At 32.5% G+C, this 22,215-nt stretch overlaps 1 protein-coding gene across 4 annotated transcripts in view; it reads right to left on the bottom strand.

Annotated features, from left to right (window-relative positions):
• The window catches only part of LOC124356080, a 61,261-nt gene extending 59,833 nt beyond the window's left edge, over positions 1 to 1,428 (bottom strand). For all 4 annotated transcript variants that reach the window (XR_006921791.1, XR_006921792.1, XR_006921790.1 and 1 more), the window contains exon 1: positions 1,156 to 1,428. The gene's annotated coding sequence lies outside the window, so the exon portion shown is untranslated. The remainder of the gene's footprint in view (positions 1 to 1,155) is intronic.
• Positions 1,429 to 22,215: the final 20,787 nt, after the last annotated feature.

Below are 22,215 nucleotides of genomic sequence, written 5' to 3'. Positions count from 1 at the left end.
TTAAAATAGTAAAATAGTTTACTCAAAGAGAAACAAATTTTATTATATTATATTTTACTAAATACCTAAGACAACTAGCCTCAAAATATTCTGAAGAAAATTATGATTTACAATTACTACTCACAATTTAGTAATCCATTTGTAATAAATTTGTAAACATAGATTTGGCTGTTTTTGCGTAGCCTAACTATGCGCGATATACCTCAAGTATTATTTCATTGGTAGGATTTTGCATGAAACTTATTTTTACGTACATGGAACACAATAATGAGTTTCCCATGGTGCACGGACAAGAATGGTGAATGTCCATCCACGGAGTTTGACTTCAGGAGCATCAATGGAGCCAATCGCAATTTCTCTTCCATCTGCCTAGCCTTCATACAAATTTCTTTTTTGTCTGATAGTCTGACTGCCTGGCCACAGGAAATCTCAAGAATGAATGAGCTTATCAACAAACTTGAAATTTTGCATTCAAATTTTGCAAACTCTGAGGACCTTATAATGCCTTGATATGTTGGGCAATATATTTTAATATAGGTAACACTAACAAGTTTTGTCATTTTAACTTTTTAAACAGACAGATATTTTATTTAAAATATGACAAATGAATCTTTATTATTAATCACTAATCACTATAATAGAATAGGCCTATAATGAATTAAAATGAATAAAAATATATTATTCATAATATTGTGTGTACAGGGCTACAGTAAAGTTTATAAGTTTTAAGTTTGAACACTATGTTAATCGAAACATCAATTATTTTATTATCTAAACTGTAGAACAATAAAAAATCCAAAATGTTGAACTGATGTATTTCAAATTATAGTAGCCTATAGTTCAGCTGTTTTTATTACTAAACAGCTTATACTTGAAGTTTGGAACCAATTTTTTGTAATCAATTTCAACAGCTATAGTACAGCTTTATCCTAAACTTGTATTGCAGCAATATGATAATAATAAATGTGATAAAAGCATACAAATGTAGTCACAGTATCCAATGTTGTGACTAATTAACCTTAAAATGTTTATATATTAATGAAAGTTTTCTTTCAACCTACCTAGAAACATCAGTTCCAACAAACATATAAGTTATATCTATCATTACAAAATGTATTCATCAACATAATCAGTGAATTTTAATATACCACTTACCTTAAAACTAGAAGTTCAAGTGAAGAGTTGACAGATTCATGTTAGTCATAACAATACGTTCAAACTCACTTTAAAAAGAGGCACTTCACAAAGAATGGCAATATTTATAACCAACACACACTCACAATCATATTTTAATTTCACGAAAAATACTCGGACATTACGAACAGTTTTCGTCGATGATACACAAAGATATCAAAGTAAAAACGCCAGAAGTATTGATTTTATCTTTAAAAACTACCGTCAAAACATAACCTAAATCAAAACAATGGCGAATTGGACATAATTTTTTTTTATTCAGAAATTAAGTCAGCTGTAAGAAACCTTTGATGTTGAAGACCAATAATCAACGGCTATTAAATTGATGAATTGGTTTAGTATGTCTATTTCTGTTCATTTTTTTCTCTCAACCTATCGTTTTTGTTTTGTTCATTCTATTACAGATTTATTACCCTTGTAAAATACATTGTTTTTTAGCCATTTTACGCTCATCAATTATTTCTAGTTTATTACTTAGTTGAGTAAGAACCTGAAAATGGTGCCGATAGAATTAAAAGTTTGAATTGGTATATTGTAACCTCAGCATATTGTTTTATATTTGACAAGATCTTATCAATCTTATGTTCGTATATCACATGAAAAACTCGAGAGGAATTTACAGCCTGTTTTAAACGTAGTCTTGACTACACTCGGCCGTAATTCAATCTAACGGTCTATAAAAGGTTATGTATATAAATAAAACCATTACTATTACCTAATTCTAACGAATATGGAAGCATAACATTCAAATAATAAAATTAAAATATATAAATTTAGTCTTTTCCTATCTTATTATAAAAAGTCAATAAGTACATTAATAATTAAAAAAAAAACTAACATTAATCGATACCTTGCTGTTCACACTAAGTTTAAATATTGCGCACATAATTAAATTCTTGAGATAATGCGGTTTGATATCTATTGACTGAATTTATTGAAGCCAGAGGTAATACCACTGTATACACTACTCCGATCGCCATACCTTTAATGCCAGAACCTTCCCATATGTTCACATTACCTGTCACATTTTAAGTTGGTAAGTTAGAACTCTGAGAGGAAGTATTTAGAGATTGAGTTGTTGCATAGTGAATGATACTCTGGAATGCAAACGTTTGCATAGTTAAGGAGCATTCACAGTGAGAAAGCTGTCACATGCCAAGTGCCTAGAAGGTGCCAGGAAGAGTCTAAAGGCGGAAGTTGTCAAAGGTCGTGAGTTTCCAGACGCTGCCGACAACTAGAACCTGTAAGGCTCTGTAGGCTTAGAGATATCACGGGCAACGGGCTAGTGGCTTACAATTACGGAAACTGCCGAGACCTATCTGAGGCAGGAAGCTATCAAGACTAGAAGCTCCCAAGGCGCCACTAGCTACCAGGAATCGGGAACTGCCATAGTCTGAGAGCTCCAGGGGCCATAATCTCCCAGAGGTTAGAAGCTCCAAGACGGGTCCTTAAAAACCTCAAGAGCTGACATAGGCCGAGACATAAGCGTACCCACAATCAAAATTAGGGGAGAGGGCAGCCATGATTATTCAACTTGTAACATTTTATAACAAAAATAGTGAGTACGCCAAATGTTGTAACTATATATTTGGCTGAGCATGAGCGATGCCTATCATTCGAGAGACTGGAAACATTTCATTCTGTCTGCCTGCCCACAAATATCTAAAAATTAAACTAACCTACGGACTTGAAATTTTGTATGAAGCTCCATTTCTATTCAGGCAACACTGAGTTCACTGATGGTACATGTCATGCTATTGGATCTGGCTGAACGATAGAGAATATTTTTACATCGGTTTTATGAGTAACCATGATGGCAACGAGTAAATAGCAGAATAAATGTATTTGTACACAAACTGCTGAGTTCTGTCAAATGAGATTTTAACATGTAACATTTTTATTCATAAAGTAAAAAGAAAAATAATACAGTGTACATCAATGTTAAAAGTCGATGACAATATTTGATTTTAGCGTTCTCTTGTGTTGAAATATCCATTGGCTTACCAGAAATTGTATTATTTGAACAAAGACTTTGAACATAATTTAATGATAAAAAATGTGAATGTATCATCTGGGAAGATATCTAGTGAAAAATTACATCTGTAGAATTCAAATTTTGCATGAAACTTTATTACTACATAGATAAGAATTAGTTCTATGATGGTGCATGTACAACCATGGACTTTGGCTAAGTGTCATTGAAGCTTGTCATTCAGTAGATTGACACAATTTCTCTTTGTCTGCGGGGGAAATTGACATTTTCTTTTCTGTATGATTGCCTGTCTGACTCTCTGTACGCAGAACATATCGAGAATGAAAAGAACTATATATTGTACATTTTGCACCCAACCTCAGTGAGGGCTGTTACAGTGCGGCCACGGTGCTCGGCGTCTAGGAGAGGTAGTGTAAGAGAGATTGTGATTATTCCCAACCATAATTAATTCCAGTACATCAATTGTGTACAGTATGTTCAAACTGTCATACTCACGTTCGTTTTATGTTGATCCCATGCAAATGTAAACAATAAAAAAAATCATCAAAACACATTCCAGACAAAAACAAATACATATGACTGTATTTTATTCAAGATGTTGATAGCTCATAAAATGAATGTGCTATATTTGGAGGGGGGAAAGCGATTAATGCGTATGTGCAAACCAGGCGCCGAGCACCGTGGTCCGCATTGTACACAACATATGGTGTGACTTACTCTTACCTTATCATAGCAGAGCTTTATTGATTATTATATTAGTTGCTTGCAAACAATTTAAGCTTTTATTTTAATAACATGTGTTTGTTTTCTTATACTAATATAATCTTTTCCTAGGTTTGAAGAAAACTATTCAAAACTTTAATTTCAATTCCAGAAATGTCCGATAGACGGTAATAAGCACAATTGATTTATTCTTCCATTGTACTTCTAAACCCAGGTCTTTGCCTTTTGAATGATACCTCAAGGTCGCTCAACAGTATCTGTTGTGACTTCACTGACATCTAAGTATTCTGAAAACTCTGTTGTGAGATGAATGACTAATGGATCTGAAAAAGATGAAACACACTACACACTGTCGAGCAATTCTCATGAAACAATGTTCGGAATTTTAGAAAACAACAAAGTTGTTCTTAGTAAAAAATATTAGTTTATGTTTCAGAATAGCTCCCATTGTAAAATCTTACTACAAACTTTTAATTTTTAAGAAAAGAAACCGTAAATTGACGAGGGATGTAAAAGCAGAAGCAGAAGGTCTCACACATATTTTTTATAAATTTGATAGCATTATTTTACGTGTTATTAATTTTGAGCAGATCTGAAGATAAAATTAATTTGAGACATTTAATTCTGCAAATCTCAGGACATTTAATTTGAAATAGAACTTTTAAGGATGGGGCCAGAACCCTAACAATGAGAAGTGACCCTGTTGTACAGACATATTATATAATTGTGCACAATGTTTGCGTTTGAATTAAGAACTGATAATATTTACAATCTAATTTGAGTCCCACTTTCACCTGTGCTAGTGTGACGTGTGTTTGTGCTCTTGAGTTCTGTGCAGTGACAACGCCTGGGTTCATTTTCTTCAATCTGGAATTCACAAGTTGTTGGTATAACAATCAGGTACTATCATAACTTTTTGTGTGGCAGTCCATTCTCAAGATTTTTAGGTTTTAAGTGTATTTTTATGTATTCGTTTTTTACACCATAAGAAGAGGGTAGATTTAAATCCTCGAAAGTAGTGTTATACTTTTCTGTAACATATAACAACAGAAAATGTCCGAAATCCTATTATCATTTCAAACCATCCAGTGTCAATAACGAACTTAAAAAAAAATGTGACACACACACACACATATATATATACACACACACACACATATATATATATATATATATATATATATATATATATATATATATATATATATATATATATATATATATATTGAGCTTAATGTGTAAACGTCCTTCAGTGTTCTGGACACTTCAAACAAAACCTCTACTCCAAAAATGGATAAACACTGCTACACTGCTCCATATTGTTAGAAAACTCTCTTCCTAGAAATTACTCAGTAGACCTGTCTATATGGCAGATGTGTCAAATAACATGCCATTGATAACTTTAAATGAGAAATCAAAGGAAACTGGAGCTCATATTCTAAACGCAGATGTGAAAGAAAATATACCAATATCCTTTATGGAAGCCCTGACTTGCTTTCTTGAAAGTCATGGCTAACTTTATGATTAATTATTTATGATGAATAGTGCATCAGATTTATTTTTTGCAAAGCCATATTAAATACTTATCAATATTTCGTCCCCAGAAAATTTTTATTATCTTGGAAATTTGGGAATGTCAAAATTCGACCACTGAGATCCACTACACAATAAGTTTCAAAATGATATTATATTAACTGTGCCGTTATAAAATCTCAACCTCAACCTAGGGTGGAAAATCCCTTAATATTAAAAGTTCAACATCGTAAAACTCCTAATGTATCACTGGCACCAATCTTAAAGTAAACACTGAACTTACTGCATGGTCTTTGTCCTCCAACCCTGCACGTCCTCTTGGACTGAGGTCATCTGGCGATTCTATGCATTTAAAATTTGTTAAAATAATAATTAAATTAAAATGTTAATTTTCTAATATGCTTTAATTTCTAATACATTCTAGGCAACTAAATCGGCGATCCAGCAAAAACTGTGTAAAGTAGGAAACTATGTTGATCGAATCAGACACATCCAATGAACTAATTGCTATTTTAAGAATTTATTTTATTTTATTAAGGTCTATATTTTTTAATTGTGTATTGTAATTGACAACTTTAGAATTAATCAATTGTCCAACTGTTTTCAGTGTTAAAACAATGTGTGTGTTCTTGTGTATGTGTAAAATCACTTTATAATTCTCACTACTGTATGTGTATTCTAACGGACACACGTTGTAGTAATGATACATTCGTGTACATATCACCAGGATTGCAAAGAACTAAGTACAGTACACAGTGAGTTAGTCCAAAATAAACCAGTTACACACAGAAAACATTGTGTTGTTTAACCACTGGTATAATTAAAAATATTACATGGATGGCAACATATTATTGTTGATTTAGTTGGAATAAAAAAAAGAAAAAGCACATTTTCTGCACATAGCCTTTAAAGAGGAATCATCAAATGTCGTTCTTGCAAATGTTTTGTCTTCTTTCACACTAAAGCATATCAAACGAAGTGCTTAAAAATATAAAGAGAGGAAAACTGAAAACTGCCTGCTCAAATCCTTTTACGTTTTCTTAATCCTATTGCTTTAAACATTTTAGACAAGTGACAGTTTTCTCTAACTAGCCAAATCAGCTCTCTATGTAAAGCCTTTGAGATCATAAATGTAATTATTAAATGTGATGAAACCTAGTTATTGCTGTTGATACAAATGCGGTAATTATATTACAGTAATTGAATTTGATTTCGGTAAACTTCACAATTCTCTTGCCCAAGTATAATAATGAGTGAATCTCGAAAAGCAGTTGAATTATACATAGAATTATCTTATCCACAATATAAGTTACCAATTGGTAGGGTTGCATAATTATTTTGAAGTTGCAGGAAGGTATTCCATGGCCTAACGGGATATTGTTTACATTTTATTCTGATATAAATTTAACTTTAATTAATACTAGTTTAACATTATTTAAAACTTCACACAAGGTAAAAAATAATATAGTCTAATTATATAAAGTAAACTATACTTGCCCAAAGTAGCTGCCACGGCCCGGCCAGGAATCGTCTGCGCAGCGTTGATCTCTTTACTACAACCACCTTGTCTCGTGACGAGACATAAGCCATTTGCTTGATGACATTCACTTGGTCATACCGTCCTACTCCCAGCCAACTTTATGGTATTTGTGTTTAGCACCACAATACATTGATTCATTACATTACCATGATCTTATTTGCTGGCTGTAATTACATAAGATATTAGATAGCAGTAACTAAGTATATAGTACTGTAAGTATTGTTAGTCATTTGTTTTCTTTTAGTGATATGTAAAAATGGTGGAACCGTAGAAATGAAAACAAATAGTCATCTAAAAGTTTAGACATTCTTTATGTCTTGATTATTACTTTAAAAACAAACAATATCAATAAGAATTCATGGATGAACGAGTTTGATCACCTATCTATCTTTATTTTTTCCGTATTATTGGTTTGAGCGTTAGCGAAGCCCAACCACTTGAGGGCTGGGAAAATGTCATATTATTTTGTCTGTCTGCACAATATCGCCAACTAACCTAGACTTGTAATGTTGCACAAAACTTCCATGCAAAATTAAAAAATAAATTAGTTCGTTGATGGTGAATCTATGGGATTTGGCTGGGCTTCATTGAAGCTTATCACTTAGTAGTAAGCTGGGATTGTTTCTTTTTTGTCTGTCTGCGCACAGTTGTGGTGTGGCGTACTCCTACCTTGGCGTGGTGTATTCTCTCCTCTCTAGTCTTCATTATTGTACTTCCAATGGTACTTTCCCTTTGTAATCACTACTATATTACAAGATACAATATTACAATTTTAATTAAAAGATGGATACTGATCATTTGGTATTGACAGACACAGTAAACTTAGTAGCACTGACTCTATCACATGCCAAATAAGCCCCTCTACGTTCCACGCTTCTCCTTTTTGTTACTTCTTTTGAACTTAGACTCACCTAAATCAACTTCTTTGGTTTCTGGGAGAGTTAACAAAAACATTTACATACCATACATCAATATTGAAGCTGGTCACTGAGAAGCTCTATAATTGACGTTATTTCCTCCACATTCGCTCACTTTGTATTATGTCATGTTATTTCATGGATAATCCATGTTTCTGCTCACCAATCATCATGCACAAATCATCCTGTGTCAACGGAGATGATCAGTCTACAAAGTGGGTGAGTCTAGTAGTCAAAATAAGGTAACACAGACCTACCTCATGAATGAAATGATCTCAAACAAAATTGTCGTAATTGCAAATTAATAAATGTTTTTGCTCATCTGAAGGGACTTCTTCACTTTTGTTAACTTCACACTATTCACACACTCTTTGTAGTTGCTATTTTCCTTCAAAACATTACCCTCAACTGTAGACGATTACCTCTTAGAAAGGAAAGGATGGACTTTAAAAAGAAAACAAAGTATTTTTATAGATAAAATCTTTCTTTTCGAAACATCAAAATACAAAACACAAATGCATTTAAAATACTGATTTACAATATTAATCCCAGTTATGTACAGTTCACTATACATAACATTAACAACATGAATAAGTTAATTAGTATAATATTGAATGTTACCCACTTTAAATATATTCAGTTTTCAAATATAAATTTAGACTTGTTTACTTTACCTGCTTTGCCTGAATGTCAACTTCTGATGTATAGAGCGTAATATTAAATCTTGAAATTTGGGGGAAATGGTCACAGTTCTTTCTTTAAAGCTTTTCTAAACATTTACCTGACAAGCCACTATTACTTTAAACAGTTTTTTTTGTTTACAAAAATGATTTACCAACTTACATGCAAATATTGGGTTTTTAAAATACTTGGATACACCAGAGCATTTTCTGGGAGAATTTTAACATGGTAATTACATGTGGCATTCAAAGATAAAGTTGTATAATTTTCTTTTTAATTTTTTAAAGGTCTTGCTAGCAAAACCCAATACTGAAAGCTCAAATGTGAAGTAATAAACAGAAGTTCAAAGATATTTGGTCTCATAAAATCAAAGAACCAGACAAACTTTTAAAACTAATAATGGTTTGTTCAGAACTGCATTAGTGTAGAAAGTTTTACTAAACCCATTGTCAAGGGTCCAATGTTGTAAAATGTCTGTGACCTATTTTATATTTCTATATAAGTAAATATTTAAATACTAGTGCGTCTTACATGTTAATCTCCAACAATTGGTTAATTGATGTTTGCTTTCCATAACTGTTTTAGTACATAAAAATACAGTATAGTTCAAATATAGATTTTTTTACTTTTGGTGAAAATATTTGTTTTGGAACTACCCAATTAGTTTCCAAAAAAATGTTTATGTATATGTTTATGTTGTGCAATTAAGATATACAATAAAGATGAAGTTTCCTGCACATTATTATTGCTCTATAAAAACCATACAAAATAGCTAATTTTAACTCAATTTGACATCCATTTGTACTTTGTGAATACAAGTTTTTTTAATTGTCAATTTTGCATGTATTTGATCTAAAACTGTATGTATTTTTATGTAAATAACTAAAGTTCTGGTGAAAACCACTCTATTGATATTTATTAAATTTGTATATTTTATAACTCATGAAATGCTTAATATAATAACTGAATATTTATGAATAGCACAATCAAAGTTTTATCAATAATTAAGTTATAAAAGATTTAGTTTTAATTTTGAGTTAAAATTAATTAAGACTAAGGTAGAAACCATACAAATGGTTGGCTTTTATTAAATTTCCACACAGACTAATTTTAAAATATCTTCAAAAAACTTTTAACATTTTTTATTTCAAAAGACAAAACAAAGAATGTTTTAAACATATTAAGAGAGAAGGTTTATTTATCACACTTTGTGTATGGAAATAAGTATTTTCTTTCAAACATATTGTGTTACAAAATGTAACTGGTAACAATAAGATGAATAAACATATATACAGTTTCATCCATGTTATTAGTAAATTATGATGGTGTTAAATGTAACAAATTTACTCAATAGAAAAAACTTCTTTGGTAAAATTTATTTGGAAATTAAATCATTTATAATAATTATGTGGTTTTCAATAAAAATTATCAATTAAGACGTGTATTTTTATTATTTCACAAAATATCTGGAGGGTTCTTTATCTTTTATTTCACTTTGACTATTATATTTAAAAATTGACATCTTATATTATGCTTTATGATCTAGAATAAACTATCTAAAGAAATTAAATAAATTTCAGTGATTTTATTAATCAAACAATAATTGAGTTTTCTCGTCAGTTGGAATTAATTTCAATAAAAATACATAGACTTGAAAAAAATATTAATTAATTCTGAGTTTGTTGTTGAAACAAAACAAAACCTCAAGTATTTTAAGTTTCTAAAACTATTTATGTGTGTATATTATTCTATTACAACATTTATATCTGTTTTCTAAATGGTAAAAAACATAACCTGTCCTAGCAATATTATCATACATATTTGTATAAAAATAATACAGTACATTAATTCTTATCTGTCAAATAATTTCCTTAAAAATATATAACTATATAGACAGTAACAAAACTATTGATGTTGCATTTTCTTCTGTAAATATATGTAGTATTTAAATGCAACATTAAGAGCCATCTGTAAACTATATAAAGGTAAATAATGTCATGGAAATAACAATTAACAACAATAACAATAATAACTGAGTCCTGAGGTAGTAAGATTGCTTCTTCTGTGTGAATATACAATAATATAACTATGGTTGCTGCTTCCATTATAATACTAATATATGTTAATTCGGTAAAAGTTTGTCTACTATTTAAAAAAATGTTTGAACAGTATCATAAAATCCCATTACAATACATCTATTTATATACATATATAAATAAAATAATGCACTTAATTAATAAATAATAAAAATATAAAAAATTTAACAAACAACTAGTTATAAAACCAAGAAAATAATTGTAAATTATAACAAACATTTTTATCTAAATAGCCAATTAACATTTATAAGACAGCCATTATTTTAATAAATTCTTGCCCAATCTTTGAATTTATTCTAGGAGTTAAAAATACTATCAATACATGAGTATATTGCACATACAAAAGAATATTTTAATTAATTATTTTACTAAATAAAAATATACAAATAGATCTCAAACATCGCTATTCTCAATCCAATTTTACATTTCTATTAAAATCTTTAAAAAATAATGTGAACACATTCTGTTGTAAAAAAGATAGTTGAGTTTAGAGATTTACAAACAAAGAAATAACTCGCATACAATTTGTACAGGATTAGTACAAAGTAGAGATTTTAGAATTTGCAAATACAATTAGACGAGACACTGCAATAATTCAAACATGCTAAAAAGTTAAATGTAAATCCATTACTAGAAACTAAGATTATAGCAAGCTAAAGGGGTCTTCTGAAATAAATTGAGTTTATTATATAGGATGGGTAAAAATAATATTATAACATAATAGTTATTTTAAGTACTTAATGTTCCCGTACTTAAACACATTGCACTGATTATCTCATTATAACATTATAATTACAAAAACAATATAACTGTTAATGTATTTTTAAAAGAATCTATATATGGGTTAGGATTTGGCAAGCATTCTTGAAAACAAGATTGAAAATCAGTAATCCATGTATAATACAATTTTAACTGAAGTTGGGTTAAAAATTATACATCAAAAATGAATTATTACAGCTATCATATAAAATACCAATATATCAAACAAATTAGACAATATTTGTTGTGCTGTTATGAAAGAAAACAACTCACTTTCATATACACATGATTTCTAAACAGCCAAAAATTATATTTGTAGCAAATCGTTAATTGAGCTTGTATTCCCTGTCAGAAGGTTATGATCTACCAATTAATAACAAAAGATAACCTACTTTACATATCTGAAGATACTAAGTTATCCTACTGGTCTGTCAACCAATAATTAAATTATACCTGCATATATTCATAAAACAACAATATAATTTATCACATATTTTTAAGTCAACAAAATATAACAAACTAAAGGAACAATACTTAGGAACAATCATTAAATTCAGTTTTACACTAATATTAATATTGAATGGTAAGAAAATTAAAGCATACATTTTATTTAAATTCTATGAAGTGTTAAAAATAAATTTGGTAAACTATATTAATCTTGTAACTTTCACACATTAAGAAAAAAAAACATGTTAAGTATATTATTACAGCACAAAAAATAAAACAATACTAAGACTTACTTTACAGTAATTTTACCAAGTTAAATTTACATAAAGTATTTACCTATTCTTTATTAATTACATTAGTTTTAATATTAGGTTACCACAATGCAATAAAAAATATTAAAGACCTTTAATCATACAACAGAACATAGACGGACAAAACTTATTTACATATTAAATCAAAAGTTAGTGCAATAAAAAACATCCCAAAATGTTTAGTTTTATAATAAAATTTACAATACAATAATAAAAACGGAACAGTTTAAAAATTACACAAACAAAACACTTGCATAAAAAAGCACCATACAAATTTTAAAATTTGTGTAAATTATATAATTAAAAATATTGAATGTGTATACCTGGTTCACACCATCAGTGATTAACCTTATATACAGAAAAATCACTCATTTGGGACATTGTATAAGTTGCAGTTTACTGCCTCCTTGTGTCTAAGTAATCCAGAAGTTATTGAAAGTCAGATGATGACGAAATTGTATTGTACCATTTCATCTTACAGGTACATTGCTGGATATCTTACTGAGGTTACAATTACAAATTTAATTTTAAAATATTACCCACAACTTGAATATGATACGACCAACGTCGGTGACAAGACTACAGAATTAAGTGAGGTGATCTCACATAATAAATTTGTCACTTAAAGAAAGCATTCTCTTTATATATGTTTTAATAACTAACTGCTAATATGCTATGTAATTGTACAATCATTTTAATTAAAACTCTTGTGTGGCTGTAAAATTACTAGAAACAAAATAAATAAATTTTACGGACACATATCAACAAAGAAATGACCAAAATTTGTATAATATCACATAAAACATGATTATATACAATTACACTGATTCACCTATAATTACTGCACACACTCAACTATTTACACCTGATTTACAGAAGAGGCGATTATTGTAATTCCTGAGTTCCGTTTGATTAGAAATAAAAAATTTGTACCTTATTACAAAGTGTCAAGTAAACATCACAAACATCATTTTGTTGTTTGCAGCAGCATTGATTTGATGCAACAATAATGCATTTTATATCCAAGTATAAAATTTTAGAAAAATATAATCCCAATAAAATTATATGGAAAATACATTTCAACAATGATTACTACACTTATTTGTACTTGTCAATAATTGAAAACAGTTCTTAAACTGATTAAAAATACAACACCATATGTTGTAGGGAAACTAATAACAAACTCAGTTATATAAAATAATATTCACTGCCTTTTGTAAACTAACGTTAAAACAGAAATGATTGAAATGATTGAAATGAAATGATTGAAATGACGAACAATATAGAAGAACAAAAGAAATGACGATTGAAATAATATAGAAGAACAATTTCTACAGTTTCTACAAACATTTAAATACATCTTCTATGTTGTTCTCTATAAAAACCCTGTTATAAAATGCAAACTCTTTGTTAAGGAGATAATCTTTACAAGATTTGTGATTTCTTATCTTCCACTGAAATTTTATTCTTTTTCACAACCAAAGAATTGTACAAACATTAATACTGAAGTAAAATACTTATTACGGAATCGTCATTACAGATAATTCAACAAAACTCTGAAGGCTCCTGCTCTTTAGTTTCAGGGACACATCTTTAAAGCTGCTAAAAATACAATGTGCGTTTACTAAAATAACACATAAAAAAACCTATCAATGTTGAGTAAATTTTGAAAATGTATTTAATATATGAGCATAAAAAAAATATTATTGGCACGTTTTTAAAATTATTTAAAAATTGTCAGTGAAGGTAAAAAGTCACAATACTGTCATTATACTCATTAAAACAAATAAATTAGTTATTTAAAATATGAAATTTGTACTTACTTTGTTGTGAGACATTAGCAAAGTAGCCGTCTCATTGGAATTGTCTGATAGATTTGTACTGATATTCTTATAAGATAACACCGTAGCTATGAATGAACTGGCGTCAAACTTATTTATTACTTACATGTGCAAATAAACCTATCAAAGAGAAAATATGAATAAAATCAGTAATAAATTCCATTATGAAAAGTTGTTAAATGAAATTTAAAACTGATTTCACTTACATTAGAGACTGTCAATTTGATTAACTGTCATACTGTCATGTAGGCCAACCATCATTTTGACAATTTGTTATTCTCATGATGGATGACCAATACTTTATGTATAAAATACTCAAATATTTGTATAAAACAGTGAGGAAGGGGAGAGAATAGGGGTGTTTATTTGTCAGGACGCCTACCTACCGCTAGTTTTGTACTTGTTGAACACATGTATTCAGATGTTATCACGACAATGGAACTTCTTTAAGTGTGACATAAGACTGCTACGTTGTGTGTAGCGACGGGGACACTCCGGACACTTGAACTGCGGCTCTTTCCCACATTCCAGCTTCAAATGGCGATTGAGGGCACTCTTACAGCTGTAGTGCTTGTTACAGTTCGGACAGAACGCACGACGCGATGGATCCATCGTCAGGTTCGGATAGTTTCGCATCCGATTGTATTCCTGGAGACGCAGCAGGTTCCCCATCATCACCCGCTTCTCCATGAACGATATCAGGTTCTGGTCGAAGTAGAAAGGAAATTCTCGCGAGGAACGGTTGAGGGATTGGAACAGCAGTTCTCGGCTGTAGATCCTCGCTGGCGGCCCAACCGATCCTAATAACAAAGGGGGAGTTAGACCGCCAACATGCAACCTAGAAACAGTCGTGGACTATGAACATTTCTATATTTACCTTAACTACTTAGTTACTCTGAATCTTACTTTCCAAAAACAAAGAAACAATTTTGTTATTTTATAAATAATGTAATACAGTCCATGCATTCAATTACTGCACTTAATCATATTTACACACTTAACTCTATTTTACTTTATTTTTTAACCAGTCCAAAAATTATTTTGGTGTGTATTAATTAAAAATACTCTTAAAAAGGATGACATACAATTAAACTAATCATTTGTTTGATGTAACTAAATGTTTTGTGCCTGTATTTAAATCAACAGGATATTCCAGATCACGTGTGTCAAGTAAATTGTTTACATGTAATAAAAATAAAAACTGTCAAATTTAAACAAACTAACTAATATAAAATCAGGAACAGGCTGGCAAACTGAACACTTAATGCTACAGTTACTAATAATATGTTTGGCAGTGATGCCAGAACTGTGCTAGATGTTCACAAATATAATTTTTACAATGTTCATTTTACACTTTAATAAAGCTGAATTTAGTTTTAGACTGCAGATAAAAATATTTCCATGGTATTGTTGTATGATCCAAAAGAGATTATTAAAATTGTAATGAACAGAATAAGTTGTGTTACATTAATTGTTTTGTCAGAGTGTTGCTGTTGCCTTTTAAATCTCAAAAATTCGCCCTCAACAAAAGAAAAAAGCTTCTCAACAGCCCCAAAGAAACTAATCTTTGAAGGGTTATTTTCAATTCTACATCTCTATATCTATAAAAATCAACATGTTTTAAATTGTCACATCAAAATAGACAATTTCCATGTCAGTAAACATTCTACTCTCAAATACTAAATTGAGGGAAGACAACAATAATTAATAAGAAAAATATATCTGGGGACTCAGACTTGTGTTCCACATACTAATATACATATTAGTTAGAGGAGGAGCATTGCTTGAATGTTGACATACGTATTTATCCCTAGACACATTGAAGAGGGGTTTGTTCTTCAATGTAATGACACCAGTCTAATCTAAAATATTATAAATAAAAAATTTGTCTATTGGTCCGTTTACAAGCTGTTTTACGAGCTTTTAAAATTCATAAACTAACACATATTGTTTAAAGCCAAAATATTGTATAAATATACTGTTAATTTTAGAAAAAAAAGGCCTTTGAGGAAATTTTAACTGTGGATATGTTTATTTGCATCATTAAAAATATATTGTGTTAAAAAATGCTTACCTGGCCCAGTAGTGAGAGTAAATAACCTTATAGATATAGGAAGCAGGTCTGTTTTTGACCACAAGTTCCTCATTTAATAGTGTAGGAGCCAAGAGCCAATTGGCATCACATGACCTGACATGTTTTAATCAATAAAGAATTGTCTCCTAAGACTTAAATCATCAACCGCGTAAAGAGAGGTCAATGAGGTCATAATAAGAGGTTATATTAAGGGTTATAAATGATAATGTTTTCTCAGATCATATTTTCCCTACCTTGATATACTTGAAACTGACCATCAGACAGATAAATAATTGCTATATCACCGTCAGAAAACTAGACAAAGAGACAGTAACAACTTTTAGGGTCTGTATACAGTTAGCTGCTGACAACGATTTAATATTTATTTTGGTATTAGACAATTGGTTGTGTAAGCTTTAAGAAATCTGATCTAAGAAAAAATGTTTTTCATACTTTTAACCCTTTTGTTATCCCCCCATTCCAGCCTCCACCAATACTACTGTGGCTGACAATCGTTTCCTCTATCGATTTCACCAAATCCCAGGTCATGTGCTATTACAGTAAACATTAGCTCTTGGCCTATAAGTTTGAATCTCCTCAAAGCTTTATCAGTAATAAATATTTCTAACAAAAGAATAAAAAAGATGTTTCATAACATGACAGTTTAAAATGAGAATGTTTTACATTTTACCTGATATAATTCAAAATACAACTCGGTAATAAAGGAAAAATATTTTATGAAATCAATACTTTATTGTGTATGATTACATATAAGTAGCTATCATTATAAGAGGCAACAATATATGATACTCAATCATAGTAAAGAAGATAAGCTGTGTAAAATAAAACACATAATTTATTAGAGATAACCAAAACCAAATACAAATCAATTAAAATTTAATCTTAATCGTAAGTCGACAGAACAGAACATTCTTATCAAATTAACCATTTAGCTACTAGAAATAAGACACAAAGTGGAGCATAGCTAGCCTGTGTATTGTTGTCAGTCAAGTCTAAGAATTGTTGTATGTCAAGTCGTGCAGGTCGTGCCTATTTTACAATACTAAGACAACGTTTTCTATTACACTTTTGTAAAATACAGTCTGTGTAACTATGTATGAATCTTTTTTTAGAGATATTTTTTGTGGTCATTTAGTATATGACAGCACAAAATCCAAGTTCTTGTTGTGGGACTTCACTCGCTCCCGGCTTACTGTCTGCGTAGTGCAGGTAGTCTGAGTGAGTGTACATCACTCATAGACTTACTGTCTGCGTAGTGCAGGTAGTCTGAGTGGGTGTACATCACTCATAGACTTACTGTCTGCGTAGTGCAGGTAGTCTGAGTGGGTGTACATCACTCATAGACTTACTGTCTGCGTAGTGCAGGTAGTCTGAGTGGGTGTACATCACTCATAGACTTACTGTCTGCGTAGTGCAGGTAGTCTGAGTGGGTGTACATCACTCATAGACTTACTGTCTGCGTAGTGCAGGTAGTCTGAGTGGGTGTACATCACTCATAGACTTACTGTCTGCGTAGTGCAGGTAGTCTGAGTGGGTGTACATCACTCATAGACTTACTGTCTGCGTAGTGCAGGTAGTCTGAGTGAGTGTACATCACTCATAGACTTACTGTCTGCGTAGTGCAGGTAGTCTGAGTGAGTGTACATTACTCAGACTTACTGTCTGCGTAGTGCAGGTAGTCTGAGTAGGGTGTACATCACTCATAGACTTACTGTCTGCGTAGTGCAGGTAGTCTGAGTGAGTGTACATCAGTCATAAACTTACTGTCTGTGTAGTGCAGGTAGTCTGAGTGAGTGTACATCACTCATAAACTTACTGTCTGTGTAGTGCAGGTAGTCTGAGTGAGTGTACATCACTCATAAACTTACTGTCTGCGTAGTGCAGGTAGTCTGAGTGAGTGTACATCACTCATAGACTTACTGTCTGCGTAGTGCAGGTAGTCTGAGTGGGTGTACATCACTCATAGACTTACTGTCTGCGTAGTGCAGGTAGTCTGAGTGGGTGTACATCACTCATAGACTTACTGTCTGCGTAGTGCAGGTAGTCTGAGTGGGTGTACATCACTCATAGACTTACTGTCTGCGTAGTGCAGGTAGTCTGAGTGAGTGTACATCACTCATAGACTTACTGTCTGCGTAGTGCAGGTAGTCTGCGTAGAGTGCAGGTAGTCTGAGTAGGTGTACATCACTGTTACTGTACATAGTCTGAGTGAGTGTACATCAGTCTGTGTAGTGCAGGTAGTCTGAGTGAGTGTACATCACTCATAAACTTACTGTCTGTGTAGTGCAGGTAGTCTGAGTGAGTGTACATCACTCATAAACTTACTGTCTGTGTAGTGCAGGTAGTCTGAGTGAGTGTACATCACTCATAAACTTACTGTCTGCGTAGTGCAGGTAGTCTGAGTGAGTGTACATTACTCATAAACTTACTGTCTGCGTAGTGCAGGTAGTCTGAGTAGGTGTACATCACTCATAGACTTACTGTCTGCGTAGTGCAGGTAGTCTGAGTGAGTGTACATCACTCATAAACTTACTGTCTGTGTAGTGCAGGTAGTCTGAGTGAGTGTACATCACTCATAAACTTACTGTCTGTGTAGTGCAGGTAGTCTGAGTGAGTGTACATCACTCATAAACTTACTGTCTGCGTAGTGCAGGTAGTCTGAGTGAGTGTACATCACTCATAAACTTACTGTCTGCGTAGTGCAGGTAGTCTGAGTGGGTGTACATCACTCATAGACTTACTGTCTGCGTAGTGCAGGTAGTCTGAGTGGGTGTACATCACTCATAGACTTACTGTCTGCGTAGTGCAGGTAGTCTGAGTGGGTGTACATCACTCATAGACTTACTGTCTGCGTAGTGCAGGTAGTCTGAGTGAGTGTACATCACTCATAGACTTACTGTCTGCGTAGTGCAGGTAGTCTGAGTGAGTGTACATTACTCAGACTTACTGTCTGCGTAGTGCAGGTAGTCTGAGTAGGTGTACATCACTCATAGACTTACTGTCTGCGTAGTGCAGGTAGTCTGAGTGAGTGTACATCACTCATAAACTTACTGTCTGTGTAGTGCAGGTAGTCTGAGTGAGTGTACATCATCACTCATAAACTTACTGTCTGTGTAGTGCAGGTAGTCTGAGTGAGTGTACATCACTCATAAACTTACTGTCTGTGTAGTGCAGGTAGTCTGAGTGAGTGTACATCACTCATAAACTTACTGTCTGCGTAGTGCAGGTAGTCTGAGTGAGTGTACATCACTCATAAACTTAATGTCTGCGTAGTGCAGGTAGTCTGAGTGAGTGTACATCACTCATAAACTTACTGTCTGTGTAGTGCAGGTAGTCTGAGTGAGTGTACATCACTCATAAACTTACTGTCTGTGTAGTGCAGGTAGTCTGAGTGAGTGTACATCACTCATAAACTTACTGTCTGTGTAGTGCAGGTAGTCTGAGTGAGTGTACATCACTCATAAACTTACTGTCTGCGTAGTGCAGGTAGTCTGAGTGAGTGTACATCACTCATAAACTTACTGTCTGCGTAGTGCAGGTAGTCTGAGTGAGTGTACATCACTCATAAACTTACTGTCTGCGTAGTGCAGGTAGTCTGAGTGAGTGTACATCACTCATAAACTTACTGTCTGTGTAGTGCAGGTAGTCTGAGTGAGTGTACATCACTCATAAACTTACTGTCTGCGTAGTGCAGGTAGTCTGAGTGAGTGTACATCACTCATAAACTTACTGTCTGCGTAGTGCAGGTAGTCTGAGTGAGTGTACATCACTCATAGACTTACTGTCTGCGTAGTGCAGGTAGTCTGAGTGGGTGTACATCACTCATAGACTTACTGTCTGCGTAGTGCAGGTAGTCTGAGTGGGTGTACATCACTCATAGACTTACTGTCTGCGTAGTGCAGGTAGTCTGAGTGGGTGTACATCACTCATAGACTTACTGTCTGCGTAGTGCAGGTAGTCTGAGTGGGTGTACATCACTCATAGACTTACTGTCTGCGTAGTGCAGGTAGTCTGAGTGGGTGTACATCACTCATAGACTTACTGTCTGCGTAGTGCAGGTAGTCTGAGTGGGTGTACATCACTCATAGACTTACTGTCTGCGTAGTGCAGGTAGTCTGAGTGGGTGTACATCACTCATAGACTTACTGTCTGCGTAGTGCAGGTAGTCTGAGTGGGTGTACATCACTCATAGACTTACTGTCTGCGTAGTGCAGGTAGTGTGAGTGAGTGTACATCACTCATACACTTCCTTAGGCACTAAGTTCAGCTCATTTACTGCAAAAGTGACTTAAAGGGTCTTTTATACCAGTTGATCTAACACTAAACTGCCAATTAATTTATTTTAATTAATTATGGACTCATTTTTTATGTACTTAACATGTAAATGCATTGATAAATGAACTGTACACCCTCTCCTGTTACGTAAAGTAATGGACGCATATTCAATGCAAAAATAATTAAATTGCAATTTTTTTCAATTACGATAAACGCAACATAACAAGATGTATTATGTAATAAAACTGAACAGAATATTATATGAATGTTATTAATCGTAAACAGACTGAAAACCTTTAAGGAATATAACTAAATATTGATTACATAACTAATTGGTACAAATGTCCCTCTGTAACAAACAAGTGAAACATGAAATTAATGCTTAAATTAACTGGTTACACAGGGTGTCTCTAGTTAGCCCTGCCACTATTTGCATCTACAAAATAAGTAAATTTACAGTAAAGTTTAAATGAGAGACCCAATTACCAAAACAGTAACCAATTTCTGAAGAACAGAAGATTTTACTACAAACAATTTTCTTTTTAACTTACTAGTGTAGTAACTAAAGCCTACCAAATGAAAAATATTCCACATGACAGAGAACATGAATTTGTTTAACCTTTGGTAGGCTATAGATCCTAAACGAGTAAGTTAAAGAAAATTGTCAAGAATTAAAAATTTTTAAAGTGTTATTTTCTACTCAAAATTACAAGAAAATGTGGGTGTTTCATAAGATATTCAAAATTCGATGCCATGTTGGAAAATAGAGATAAAATGTTAAACTTTATATTCATAATTTTAATTATTACTAAAAAGTAAGTGAGTGGGAAATTTTTAAAATTTCCTCTAAATTTAGCTATTTTTAAAAATACCAATCAAACTCCATTGTCCTCTCCATTGTCAAACTACACTGTTAGAATTCACACTCTGTATATTGAGTGGCTAGCCCTACGGTACAGTAAAACCTTCCAAAGTGTCCTCTCCATTGTCAAACTACACTGTTAGAATTCACACTCTGTATATTGAGTGGCTAGCCCTACGGTACAGTAAAACCTTCCAAAGTGTCCTCTCCATCGTCAAACTACACTGTTAGAATTCACACTCTGTATATTGAGTGGCTAGCCCTACGGTACAGTAAAACCTTCCAAAGTGTCCTCTCCATTGTCAAACTACACTGTTAGAATTCACACTCTGTATATTGAGTGGCTAGCCCTACGGTACAGTAAAACCTTCCAAAGTGTCCTCTCCATTGTCAAACTACACTGTTAGAATTCACATTCTGTATATTGAGTGGCTAGCCCTACGGTACAGTAAAACCTTCCAAAGTGTAATCTCCATTGTCAAACTACACTGTTAGAATTCATACTCTGTATATTGAGTGGCTAGCCCTACGGTACAGTAAAACCTTCCAAAGTGTCCTCTCCATTGTCAAACTACACTGTTAGAATTCACATTCTGTATATTGAGTGGCTAGCCCTACGGTACAGTAAAAACCTTCCAAAGTGTCCTCTCCATTGTCAAACTACACTGTTAGAATTCATACTCTGTATATTGAGTGGCTAGCCCTACGGTACAGTAAAACCTTCCAAAGTGTCCTCTCCATTGTCAAACTACACTGTTAGAATTCATACTCTGTATATTGAGTGGCTAGCCCTACGGTACAGTAAAACCTTCCAAAGTGTCCTCTCCATTGTCAAACTACACTGTTAGAATTCACATTCTGTATATTGAGTGGCTAGCCCTACGGTACAGTAAAACCTTCCAAAGTGTCCTCTCCATTGTCAAACTACACTGTTAGAATTCATACTCT

Source organism: Homalodisca vitripennis, chromosome 2, assembly GCF_021130785.1.
Source record: "Homalodisca vitripennis isolate AUS2020 chromosome 2, UT_GWSS_2.1, whole genome shotgun sequence".
Classification (NCBI taxonomy): domain Eukaryota; kingdom Metazoa; phylum Arthropoda; class Insecta; order Hemiptera; family Cicadellidae; genus Homalodisca; species Homalodisca vitripennis.
Note: the sequence above shows the minus strand (reverse complement) of the source record. Positions and strands in the feature narration are given on the sequence as shown.